The sequence below is a fragment of the Emydura macquarii genome, unplaced genomic scaffold (assembly GCF_026122565.2).
Source record: "Emydura macquarii macquarii isolate MOO-44397 ecotype Brisbane River unplaced genomic scaffold, CSIRO-AGI_Emac_v2 contig_469, whole genome shotgun sequence".
NCBI lineage: Eukaryota > Metazoa > Chordata > Testudines > Chelidae > Emydura > Emydura macquarii.
In genome coordinates this window covers 104,373-115,637 of record NW_027130606.1, presented here as the reverse complement: position 1 = coordinate 115,637, position 11,265 = coordinate 104,373, and the positions used below count along the sequence as shown (strand labels likewise).

The window sequence follows — 11,265 nt, the reverse complement described above, 5'->3', positions numbered from 1 at the left end:
GAAGAGCTTAAATTGGTAGCATGGCTACGGGAATGGATGGGATTGAAAGAGCAACCAATCAGAAAAGGTCAAAATCTGTATATAAGGCAGAGCACTGCTGACACAGGCTGAGCTCAGTGTGAGTGGAAGGTGCTGGGGTGAGTGGTATCAGATGCTGAAAGACAAGAGCTGAGCTCACTGAAGAGGGGAAGAAGAGGGCTGGGTTGTTGCAATGGACCAAGCAATGGCCACCATTTCCAGCAGTAGCTGCTCTGAAGAAACAGAAGAATCCTTTGAAAGAGCAGAGGGACAGACTATAGGAGAAGCAAGTATGGCAACTGTGAACAGCTGGGACGGATGAATGTGTGTGCCTGGGGTAATAATGCTAGCTGTTTGCATGCATCTGTCCTTTTGTGTATAAACTTCAATATTTAAGGGCTTGCTGTTGGCATAATTTATGTTTTTGTATTGATTGTGTTAAATTTTGCTTCCTAATAAAGGCTATTTTGTCTGTAGAGATTATTGCCTGAGTGTCAATTCTTCAAGCCGAGGGCTGTATCCGTATCCTCCCAAGGGTCAACAGTGTTAGTCTGGGCTCGGGCATTTTCCAATGGACTGAGCTCAGGAAACCCTTAGTAAAACTCTAGCATTTTCTCTAGGGTGAGGCCACCTCTTGTTACTGATCAACACAGACAAAATGAGTTACTGGTGCAGCCAAGCCAGTGTGGGGTGCCTTAGGTCTGATTTTGGGGTAACAAAGGGACTAGTTTAAAGACAGTGCATTAGCCCCGAGCTATTGAAATGTGATGTATTGAGTGAATGCAGTGCTTTCTCCCTGCTCCTCCTCGGAGCTGGCTTTGTGTCTCCAAAAGAGCCGTTAGAAGGCAGCAGAGTCAAGTGACTAGATGAGTGTAAAGAACATACCCGGAGGTTACACAGTGGCATAGACAGTAAGCGGGCTAGTAACAGTTAATGGTTACCCGCCCTACAGGGACACAGCCTGGTAGCAACTTACAAATAGGTTGTGAACCGGGGGGTGTCTTACTCTCTGGTAGAACTGGTTGCAGATGAGGAGGTGCGTGCACATGTTGACTGTGACCACCAAGCTTTCCTGAAAATTGTGCATTGGTTTTCTAGGCCCCGACATCTGTCGTTGCAGACTCCACACGTCCCATCCTGTTTATACCCATCATAAGCCGTCACTGAGCATTGCACAAAGACATGCACACTTGGTCACAATAGGCTTAATTCTCACCCATGGACTTCAGCTGGTTTTTAAATCTTTAAACTGTGATTTACTTACCGATGCTATTTCTCCCTAATTATGTATTTTCAACAGCCCTTTTTGCACAGTATTTATAATGGCTGTTTCCTGACAGTAATGCAGGAAGTGAAGTGTCCAGCACTATCATTGGATCCGGACTCGTATTGCAAGGTAACGTCAATCGTGATGTCCTGTTTTAAGATGACTGATGCCTGAATAGTATCCTTCTGCTGAGAGGTGTGGGTGATTGCACAAACCTCATTGAGACTGATGGGCGTGACCGCACCTCTCAATTAACATAACTCTCAGGTTAAATTAATTGCAAGCCTGGACTACAGACACCCCAGGGTACATGAGCCTGCCTGGGACTCTTGGGCTGGGTGGGGCTTTGTCAAGCATTGGGTATTTTCAGGGCTGCAGAACACAAAGGCCCACAGAGCCACACAGGCAGCTGAAGGGAGCAGCTGAAAGCACAGCATCGGAGCTGGGAGAGAGGTTTTGGGGTCAGAGGTGCAGGCTCTGGTGCCGTGACCAAAAGCAGCTGTTTCCTCCTATCTTGTGTCAAGGGAAACAGGGCTCTTGGACGGTGTTTGTGAATAAACACACCTGTATCAAAGCGATACCGGCCTCGCACCAATGTGTCCTCAGTGGGACAGCCAAAATGTTAAGGTCAAAAGGGGTAACAGTATTTATTACAAAGCACCAGCCTTTGTCTTGTTCAGATGTGTGAAGATAGAATTTGGGAATGGGTTAGCAGCTTCTTCAATTTAGGAGTGAGGAGAGCCGGCTAATCTAACCCGTTGAGGAAACCACTGCCTGTGTGTCCTCTCCTTCCTCTAAAAGCCTTTCTAGAAAGTTGTTAACAAAAATACAGTATCACACATGTGACCCGTCCATCCCTAGGCTCGACCACCTGAAAATGCCAAGCTCAGGGCAGGCTGTAAAAGGAGAGCAGATTCTCCCAGCACTGGTGGGTGACACTGATCAGACTTCCCAACCAGCCACAAACAGTGCTGCTGATTCCCTACACGGGTTATCAAGAAGCTAAAATACAAATACACACAGCCCCCTTTACTGCATTTCAGTCTCTGGCTCTCAATCAGCCACTAGGTCCAGTAAAGAAACCAGTTATTTAACCTCTATGCTCTTTCCCCAAAGATTTCTCCTGACCCCCAAGGGTCAGCCACAGTACCAGAGCAATATAAGTTTGGTTCTTACCCAAAATACCACGCTGCCAGCCAATCCTTTAGTAACTAAAATTAAAGATTTATTATAAAAGGAAAGACACAAACATAAGAGAAATGTTAAAGGATTAAAGCAGGGGTTCTCAACCGGTGGTACGCGTACCACCAGTGGTACTTGAACCAAGGTCAGGTGGTACGCGACTTCCGTTTCCTTTTTTTTTGGCGCCATACCCGTCCATATCTCCTCCTGCTGTGTGCATGACGAGGCACCTCCTGCCTGCAGGTTGTGGGTGGCATCGTGGGGTCCTAGGCGTGCTGGCCCTGGCCAGAGGGGCAGGGCAGGGGAGGGCAGGGGGAATCCAGCTGCCGTTGCCGCCTCGCCTCGGGAGCAGCATGGTTTCTCTGCCGCGCTCTGGCTCCCTGAAGATTCCAGCTGGTGGGAAAGCAGCAGCTGAGCCCCGCCGCGGGGCTGTGGAGTTATGGGGCCGGGGAGGCTCTGAATGGATCAGGCACCCCCCAACCCTTTCTTCCTCGCTGGGCAGGCAGACTCAGGCTCACACTTCTGCCTGCCTGCCGCCCGCCGCCGCCGCCTTCCAGCTGGTGGGAAAGCAGCAGCTGAGCGCCCGCCGGGCTGTGGAGTTATGGGGCCGGGGAGGCTCTGAATGGGTTGGGGGTGCCTGGAAGGCGGCGGCGGCGGGCGGCAGGCAGGCAGAAGTGTGAGCCTGAGTCTGCCTGCCCGGCGAGGAAGAAAGGGTTGGGGGGTGCCTGATCCATTCAGAGCCTCCCCGGCCCCATAACTCCACAGCCCGGCGGGCGCTCAGCTGCTGCTTTCCCACCAGCTGGAAGGCGCAGGCTGGGCAGTGGCTTCTTCTGGCAGGAGGATTTGGGATTTCCTTGCACGGGGGACGGTGGGTGGGGATCTTGCCAGAGCCGGAGAGACGCGGGCTGGAGCCCGAGGGGCCAAGGAGCAGCGGGGGCTTCAGTTGACTTGCTGCGGCTCCCCGTCCGTCCCCCCTTTCCCCCTCCCGCCGCTGGCGTTTGGTGGCTGGAGCCCCGTGGGTCGGGAGCCCCTCCAGCCGCATGCAGGATGCCTAGGAGCGGCTCCGGGGTCGTACCAGCCGCCACGTGAGCTACCCACTGGAGGAGAGCCCGGCTCCTGCTGAGCTGCTGCCCCCAGAGCTCCCTCTCTGGCCCTTAGGGAGAACTGGGGGTGGAGTGGGCTCTGGCTTCCTGTGCTTGATGAGCCCTTGGCTGGCTGGGCCCTAAACAGGCTTTATTTCTCCTCAAGCGTAGTTTTTTTGGCCCAATGGAATTATTTCTGTATTTCTCTGTATTTCCACAGTGGAAATTACCGACGACGTGGACAAATCTACCATTAAAGATGGATAAGTGGCTTAAAAAAATAAAAAATGATCAATGTACGGAGAAAGATGATACACCTTCATGCTTTACTTCACAGGCTGTTACAAATCTCAGCCACACTGAGGCTGTTGTTTCTAAAAAACGCAAAGTTGTCAGAAAATATGATGAAGAATATATTAAATTTGGATTCACAGTGATCAAAGAAGGGAATGAGCCACGACCTCAGTGCGTTATTTGCTTTGAGGTTCTGTCAAACCAATGCATGAAACCTGCATTTTTAAACCGCCATCTTAGTACAAAACACGCGGGTTTCGAGAATAAACCACCAGAATTCTTTGTTACAAAACTGTCAGGGATGAAAGCAAGTAAAAAGGTAACATCATCATTTACTGCAAGTACAGAACAAGCAGTTGAGGCATCTTTCTTGGTTAGTCTCAAAATTGCAAAGTGTGGGAAACCTCATACAATTGGCGAAGACTTAGTGTTACCGGCTGCGAAGGACATGGTGAAATGTATTTTAGTGAAGAAGCTGCCCAAAAAATGGACATAATATCACTATCAAACGACCCAGTTAGTCGCAGAATCAATAGTATGGCTTCGCATGTGAAGGAAGTGTTACTAAGTCAAGTAAAACAAAGCCAGTTTTATGCCATACAAGTGGACGAAAGTACTGACCTCACAAATCTTGCTCAGTTAATGGTTTATGTTCGATTTGCAGTGGGAATGGAACTGAAAGAAGACATTTTATTTTGTGAGGCACTTTCGTCACGGACGACGGCAGATGAAATTTTCAAGAAACTAAATAATTTCTTTGAAGAAAATGGACTGGCCTGGCAGCGATGTGTGGGCTTTTGTAGTGATGGCGCACGAGCAATGATGGGAAAATATGGAGGGGTCACAGCCAAAGTTAAATCTGTAGCGCCAAATTGCACATTTACCCATTGCAGTATCCACCGAGAAGCCTTGGCTACAAAACGGATGCCAGATGACTTTAAAATAGTACTCAATGAAGCCATCAAAGTGGTGAATTTTATTAAGTCAAGAGCTCTGAACTCTCGGCTCTTTTCCCTCTTGTGTTCTGAAATGGGCAGTGACCACATCCAACTACTTTTGCACACTGAGGTAAGATGGTTGTCCCGTGGTAAAATGTTGAATCGGCTGGTCGAACTCCGTTCGGAAGTTCAAATATTTCTCATGGAAACTGACTTTGAACTTCGGAATCGATTTTCTCATGAGCTGTGGTTGGCAAAAGTAGCTTATTTAGCTGATATTTTCAATCGTCTGAATGACCTGAATTCGAGTTTGCAAGGACCAACGAAAACAGCATTCGTGGTAAATGACAAAATTAAGGCGATGATTAAGAAATGCCTTATGATGAAAGACACAGTTTCAAAAAAAAATTTACAGTCTTTTCCAACTTTGGAACGCTTTGTTTTTGAAAATGAAATTGAAATTGACCTTCAACTTCTCAATGGTATAAAATGCCACTGCCCAATGCTCGTTGAAAGCTTTGAAGAGTATTTCAATGAAGATTATTCTGAACAATTATGGATAAGAAACCCTTTCTCAGAATCTCTTCCTGAGAGTCTATCACTTGAAGAAAAAGAAGCATTGATTGAACTTTCCTGCGATGGAAGTCTTCAAACAGAATTCAAAAATGTTGGATTGTGTGAATTTTGGCTGAGGAGAAAGACTGAATACACCTCTCTGTCCATGAAAGCGATAAAGTTTTTACTTCCATTTACAACAACTTATTTATGCGAAACTGGCTTCTCTGCTATGTTAATAATCAAAAACAAATACCGGACAAAATTAAACCTTGGGCCCGATCTTCGATTAAAACTAACTACAATTGAACCTGACATGAAAATGCTAGTTTCCAGTGTCCAGGCCCAACGTTCACATTAACTTTGCTACCACTGCATTAGGTTTATTTCGTTTTGTCAAAGTAACTTATTTTTATTTAATAGATTCAATGACTTAAAATTTTGTTTTATTTCTACTCTACGTAGGTAAACAACTGTTAACATTTATATGGTGTTTCTACTTTAACACATTGAGTACCACGTTATTCATATATGAATGTCACAAATGTTTCCATGTAAATAAATTGATACCTTCTGCAAAGTGGTACTTGATCTGATCCCATAGTGGTTAAGTGGTACTCACAAAAAAAAGGTTGAGAACCGCTGGCTTACATTATTGCGGTGGCGCTTGTTTCCACTATAGCGCTTGGCCCTGCTCTTTGCGGTCGGCCCCCGCCCCCTGGTTCCAAACCACATCCGGGTTCCTCCCTCCGGCTGTCACGTGCGTTGCCCGGCGGCGGCCATCTTGGCCCCGCTGCGAACAGAGCCGAGTGTGAGACGCTGGAACCAGCCGAGATCAGCGCGGCCCCGCCCCAGGCTCGGAAACCGTAATTCCCTGCTGCGGTGCACGGGGGAGGGGCAGAGACCTGAACTCAGAACTGAGTGCGTGACACCTGTGCGCGTTTGTCACCCCGGCAGTGTGTTACGGCAGGTTCCCCTGCACCGACCACAGCGGACAGGCTGTCACTGGGCCGCTCCCGGGCAGTGCTGGCAGCATCAGAAATGGGCCAGGGCTGGAAAAATGGAGATTTAAAAACCTTGGTTTATTTTTTTCCTCTCTGGTTTCTGAGCCGTGGGGTGGAACCAGGTCACATGGTCCAACTTCTTGATGCATCCACAAAAGCTGGAAACTTCCATTGTCCACACTAGAAAAATAAGTTGACCTAACACAATTTGACTTCTAGGACAGGAGTCGCTGCTTTGTGTGCAGTGGTGGGAGTGTTACTGATTCACTTTGGGACTAGAAGAAGGTTGGTCCTCAGGACTCCTGAGTTCTTTTCCCAGGGCAGGGGAGTGAGGTCTAGTGGTCAGAGCACACACTTTAAACCCAGCTCTGGCAGACAGCTGTGTATTGGTTAAAGCACAGGACTGAGTCGGGATCCTGGGCCCTATTCCTAGGGCTGCCCCTGACTGATGATGTGAACATGGCAGGGTGTTAGTTGGTTATTGCCTCTGCCTTAATTTCATCCTCTCTGAGATGGATGTTACATGCTCACCCTGCTCTGGAAAGCAGCTTGAGATCTATGGGTGACAGGTTCTGCACCAGTGCAAAGAACTGATAAACCCATTAGTGTTTGCACAGGCCTTGGAACAGCTCCCTGGAGTTACTGACCTAATTCTGAATGAGCTCCTGGTGGTGTGGCTGGTGTGGCTAGGACTGTGATGGTGTCACTGGAGTCGAGGTGCGGTCAGAGCTGGCAAGAAATTCTGTTCTTCAGTCAGGAGCGGGCTGTGCTGTGTAATGCTGCCCCTAGTGGAGACACTCAGAATTGCAGCAGAATGATGAGGACGGGGGCAGTACAGCGGGCCCCCGGATGTCACTCACTGCATTACCCTGGTACAGCAGAACTGCAGAGATACCAACACCTGGGGAATGGGGATTGTTCGTAACTCAGAAATAAATGTCTGTAACTCTGAACAAAACACGATGGTTCTTTGAAAAGGTTACCACTGCACATTGACTCACACAGCTTAGAAACTTTACTGTGCAGGAGAAACCTGCTGCTTTTAACCATTTTAACTGATATGAAACGAGCGGAAACAGTTTCCTGACCTAGTCACGTCTTTTTATTCAACTTTCCCTTTATATTTCAGTAGTTTACATTAACACAGCACTGTGCGGGGTTTGCTTTTTTTGGTCTCTGCTGCTCCCTGATTGCCTGCCTCCGGTTCCAGATGAGCTGTGGGGTGACCGGTCAGCCTGTAACTCCAATGTTTGTAACTCTGAGGTTCTACCATATGGGCCATGAAGAAAAGCCTGTCTGGGGAGGAGCTAATGGGGAAGATCTAACCTCCAATATGGTGGGTGGACTGTGCTCAGGGGCTGTAGGCCCAGTGAGAGGGGTGAGGCAGCAACAGACTGAAGCCATTGTAATTCTGATTGTTACTGTTTGTTTGGTTAATGAGTATATAAAAGCAGGGAGGGGGAGAATCAGATGGTGATCTCTAACAAATCTGCTGTGGCCACCCCCTGCCATCCTCACAAAATCAGTTCTCAGTGCACAGGATGGGTAGATTTAAATCAAGGTGCCTTTAATCACCCAGTGGAAAGGCTCTGTTTAAATGATTGATTTTGATCAGCTTTTCCTTTGGTTCTTCAGTTATTTTCTAAAGGAAGGTGCATTCTCATTGGTTGATAGAACCATCACAACATCTGGATGCATAACTACACAGTCTTTACACTAGGTCTGGGTAGCAAAAAGCTGTGCGAGGAGAGAGCATGTAACTGTCAGTTCATTTAAGCAATTACATGGCCTAATATTTTGAGATTCTTATTAGTTGTATATTTTAGTACATTAGAAAATGGGGAGTGGTGTTGCTTATTTTCTAGATACTTTTTGCCCGTGATTCATCACACTACATTAGGCTGGTCACTGGAATTTAATTAAACACACACAACAGCACATGAAACGTATTTAACCCAACAACCTTAAGTGTTTTAGATATGTAAACTTCTCCTATCAAAATATGTTTCGTATCTGCAATTAAATGACATATTAAACAGAGGGACTAACTAGTCAGTGAATTAAATGGATTATCAGGTTAGCCTGGGTGGGAAAGCTTTCAAATGCATCAAAGTCTCTTCTGTTATTTTTCAAACTAGTAGATTTCATCCCCTCCCATCCCTGCTCATTTTTAAGCTTTCCTGCTTTTTCAACTCCCAGTTGATTTCTCAACTTCGAATAAATTGTCTGAATGAAGAAAATATTCTTTCTGGGCCTGCAGAAGAGATTGTGGCTGTCAAAAAGCTGGTTTACCACATTAACAAACTCTGGTTCCAGGTGCTTAACTAGGTACTTTAGGTTGAGAATATTAGCAAGAAAATGAAGTGGAGTAAGTGCTTGATTCATCCACCTCTTTACTGCCTGTGATTTAACTTTGTTGTTGGGTGTTTGTCTTCAACATCTTGACGCTCTTTCTGAATTTCAGTACCATTGGCAATACAGTAGTAGTCTTTCTGCAGTTTCCCCCGATTCCTTCTTTCTACAGAAAAGCAGCCTTTTTCTACAAGTTTTTGATAAAGGCTCATGGATTCAGCATATTTATTTAAATAGCTTGAGATTATAATTTTAGGCCTTAAATTTTGTACATTAAATTGAGATTTCATTTTAAATGGGTTTATTTTTAAAAAGCTTATTAAAAATCCAATTAATTAAAAACATTTATTCTTTTCCCACCCAATTTTTATCCACCCTACTTCCTTTTGTGGCCATATCTTTCTTTTTTGGGGAGAGGTGGGGAGGAGAGACAGGGCAGGCTTCACATTGGAGGATTTCTTTCCTTTCCCAGAAATCGCTTAGTCACCTGTTGTTCCTCCTCGCTGTTTTGCCTCCCTCAGAATGGCTGTTGCCAAGCTCCCCGGGTTGTCCGGCCTTTCTGAGATGACCACTGTCACTACATCATCTCCATCCACCATCCTCTGTGGTTATCGGTGCCATCACTAGAGTATCACGGTGGCCCATCCAGAATTTCCATACACGTGAGATGTTTTCCTTTGTCCCCTCGCTGCCAGGTAACATGAAAAGGCACAGTCTGTAAGGGACACCACCGGGAGATAGTCACTAATCTTGGGTACCAGGTTGACAAGGGAGGTCTGATGTTGGCATCTTTGGATGAAGGTTTAATGCCGTGTAACCCTCTTCGTCCTCCCTTGGCCAGACTTGTCCCTGTTTTGAATTCTTTTCAGCGGATACTCGGAGGAGAGACCAAAAAAACCTATCAAGTGACCATCAGGCTCTGCAGCTTAGGGCTAACCTCCAGGAGCCGCACTGACCCTGCCCATGGGAAACCCCAGGATGTGCAGCCTCTGAATGTTCACGTGGATGGGGGCGGGTGGGGGGGAGGGTTAGTGTTTCCTTCCCTCCATTGCTGCGTGGTTGCTGCCCCCGTTAGGATTCTCTACCTGGGCTGACTTCCAGGAAGGGTGCGTGTGTGGGTGGGGGGCTCCCCCGTCCCCTCATGGACACTGGTGAGAGGCAGTGACAGGGATCCCTGGACAAGAGCTACTGTGCAGCTTTTACCCAGTCGCTTGAGGAAGCCCTTCAAGCTGCCAGACCGCTAAGGGGTCTCCTCCCTCCAGGGTAGGCCTAGGGTGACCAGATGCCCCGATTTTACAGGGACAGTCCTGCTATTGGAAGCTTTTTCTTACACAGCTGCCTATTGCCCCCAACCCCACCCCGATTTTTCACACTTGCCATCTGGTCACCTCGGTAGGTGACAGGGACTCACTGCCTCCGAGCCTGAGTCCCTGGGCTCCAGCCGTGCTAGCCCACACCGAACACTGGCACTTCTGCCACAAAACTTTTGTCACAGGGATGTGAAACCCCCCTGCCCCCGAGCGACAGAAGCTTTGCCGGTAGAAGTGCTGGCCTAGGCAAGGCCTTAGACTCCTGCCCAGGGACTTGTCCTGCTCCAGCGACCAGGGCACCCGGCAGGAACTGGCAGTGACACAGGCAGAGTTTTCAGAGCAGGGCAGGGTTTGTTCATCACCTGCACACGGCCCTGGAAGTCTCTCGGTTGGCAGACAGAGAGCAGCGTCCGGCCTGCCACATGGATGGGGTGTTGGGAAGGCCCGTCGGCCAGCCGGGCCCACGCCAGAGAGTTGGAGGCAGTGTTTTCAGCCCCTCGTGAAAGGGGGAGTGGAAAGAGCGGCAAGGGCCCACGCCAGAGAGTTGGAGGCAGTGTTTTGAGCCCCTCCTGAAAGGGGGAGTGGAAAGAGCGACAGAGTTGAGGCCTGCAGCCGGCAAGTCCCATTGGCTGCCGGTGGCTGAAGAAAGGGTGTAGGTAAGGCACATTGTTGGTTCCTGAGGGCCTTTAGGCAGGCAGCGTTGGTGGTGTAGTGGTTAGCATGGCTGCCTTCCAAGCAGTCGGTCTGGGTTCAATTCCCAGCCAACGCAGAGCTTAAGTGCAGGGTGTAACCTTGTTTTAGGCCAGCAAGATGAGTGTTGCAAAGTAGAGAGAAGAGAAGAGGAGGGCCCCGGCACCCCAGGCTCTGTGGCGCAAGGGAAAGCGTGTTGGACTTCTAGGAGGCGGCGTTTGGCTTGGGAACGGCTGGACATTCAAAGGTTGTGGGTTCAAGTCCCACCAGAGTCACTTTAGCTTCCCCGGGTGACTTTTACACGCTAGACAGCCACTTGAGTGTGGCCAAGGCAATGGCAGCGGGGAACGCCAGGAGAGCCGAAGCTTCCGCCTGCGTCTCGGTGGCGTGGGGAGGTGTGATGTTCCCCCCCCGGGAGAACGAGGGCGAAAGCGGGGAGGAGGAAAAGAAAGCAAAGCCTCCTTGCGGCGGCTGAGGCCCGGTGCCAACTTGCCGGGGCTTGTCCTTTGCGGCGGAGCTGCGGTTGGGGCGCTGCCCTTCAACCTTGGGCGGCCGGGATCCGGCCATCCCTGG

General features: G+C 48.6%; 2 non-coding genes across 2 annotated transcripts; both read left to right on the top strand.

Moving 5' to 3' along the window:
• The first annotated feature begins 10,699 nt into the window (after positions 1-10,699).
• TRNAG-UCC (transfer RNA glycine (anticodon UCC)) lies at positions 10,700-10,771 on the top strand. Its single transcript has one exon. It is a non-coding gene; the product is annotated as a tRNA-Gly (tRNA).
• A 91-nt stretch (positions 10,772-10,862) lies between these two features.
• TRNAR-UCU (transfer RNA arginine (anticodon UCU)) lies at positions 10,863-10,967 on the top strand. Its single transcript has 2 exons — positions 10,863-10,899; positions 10,932-10,967. It is a non-coding gene; the product is annotated as a tRNA-Arg (tRNA).
• Positions 10,968-11,265: the final 298 nt, after the last annotated feature.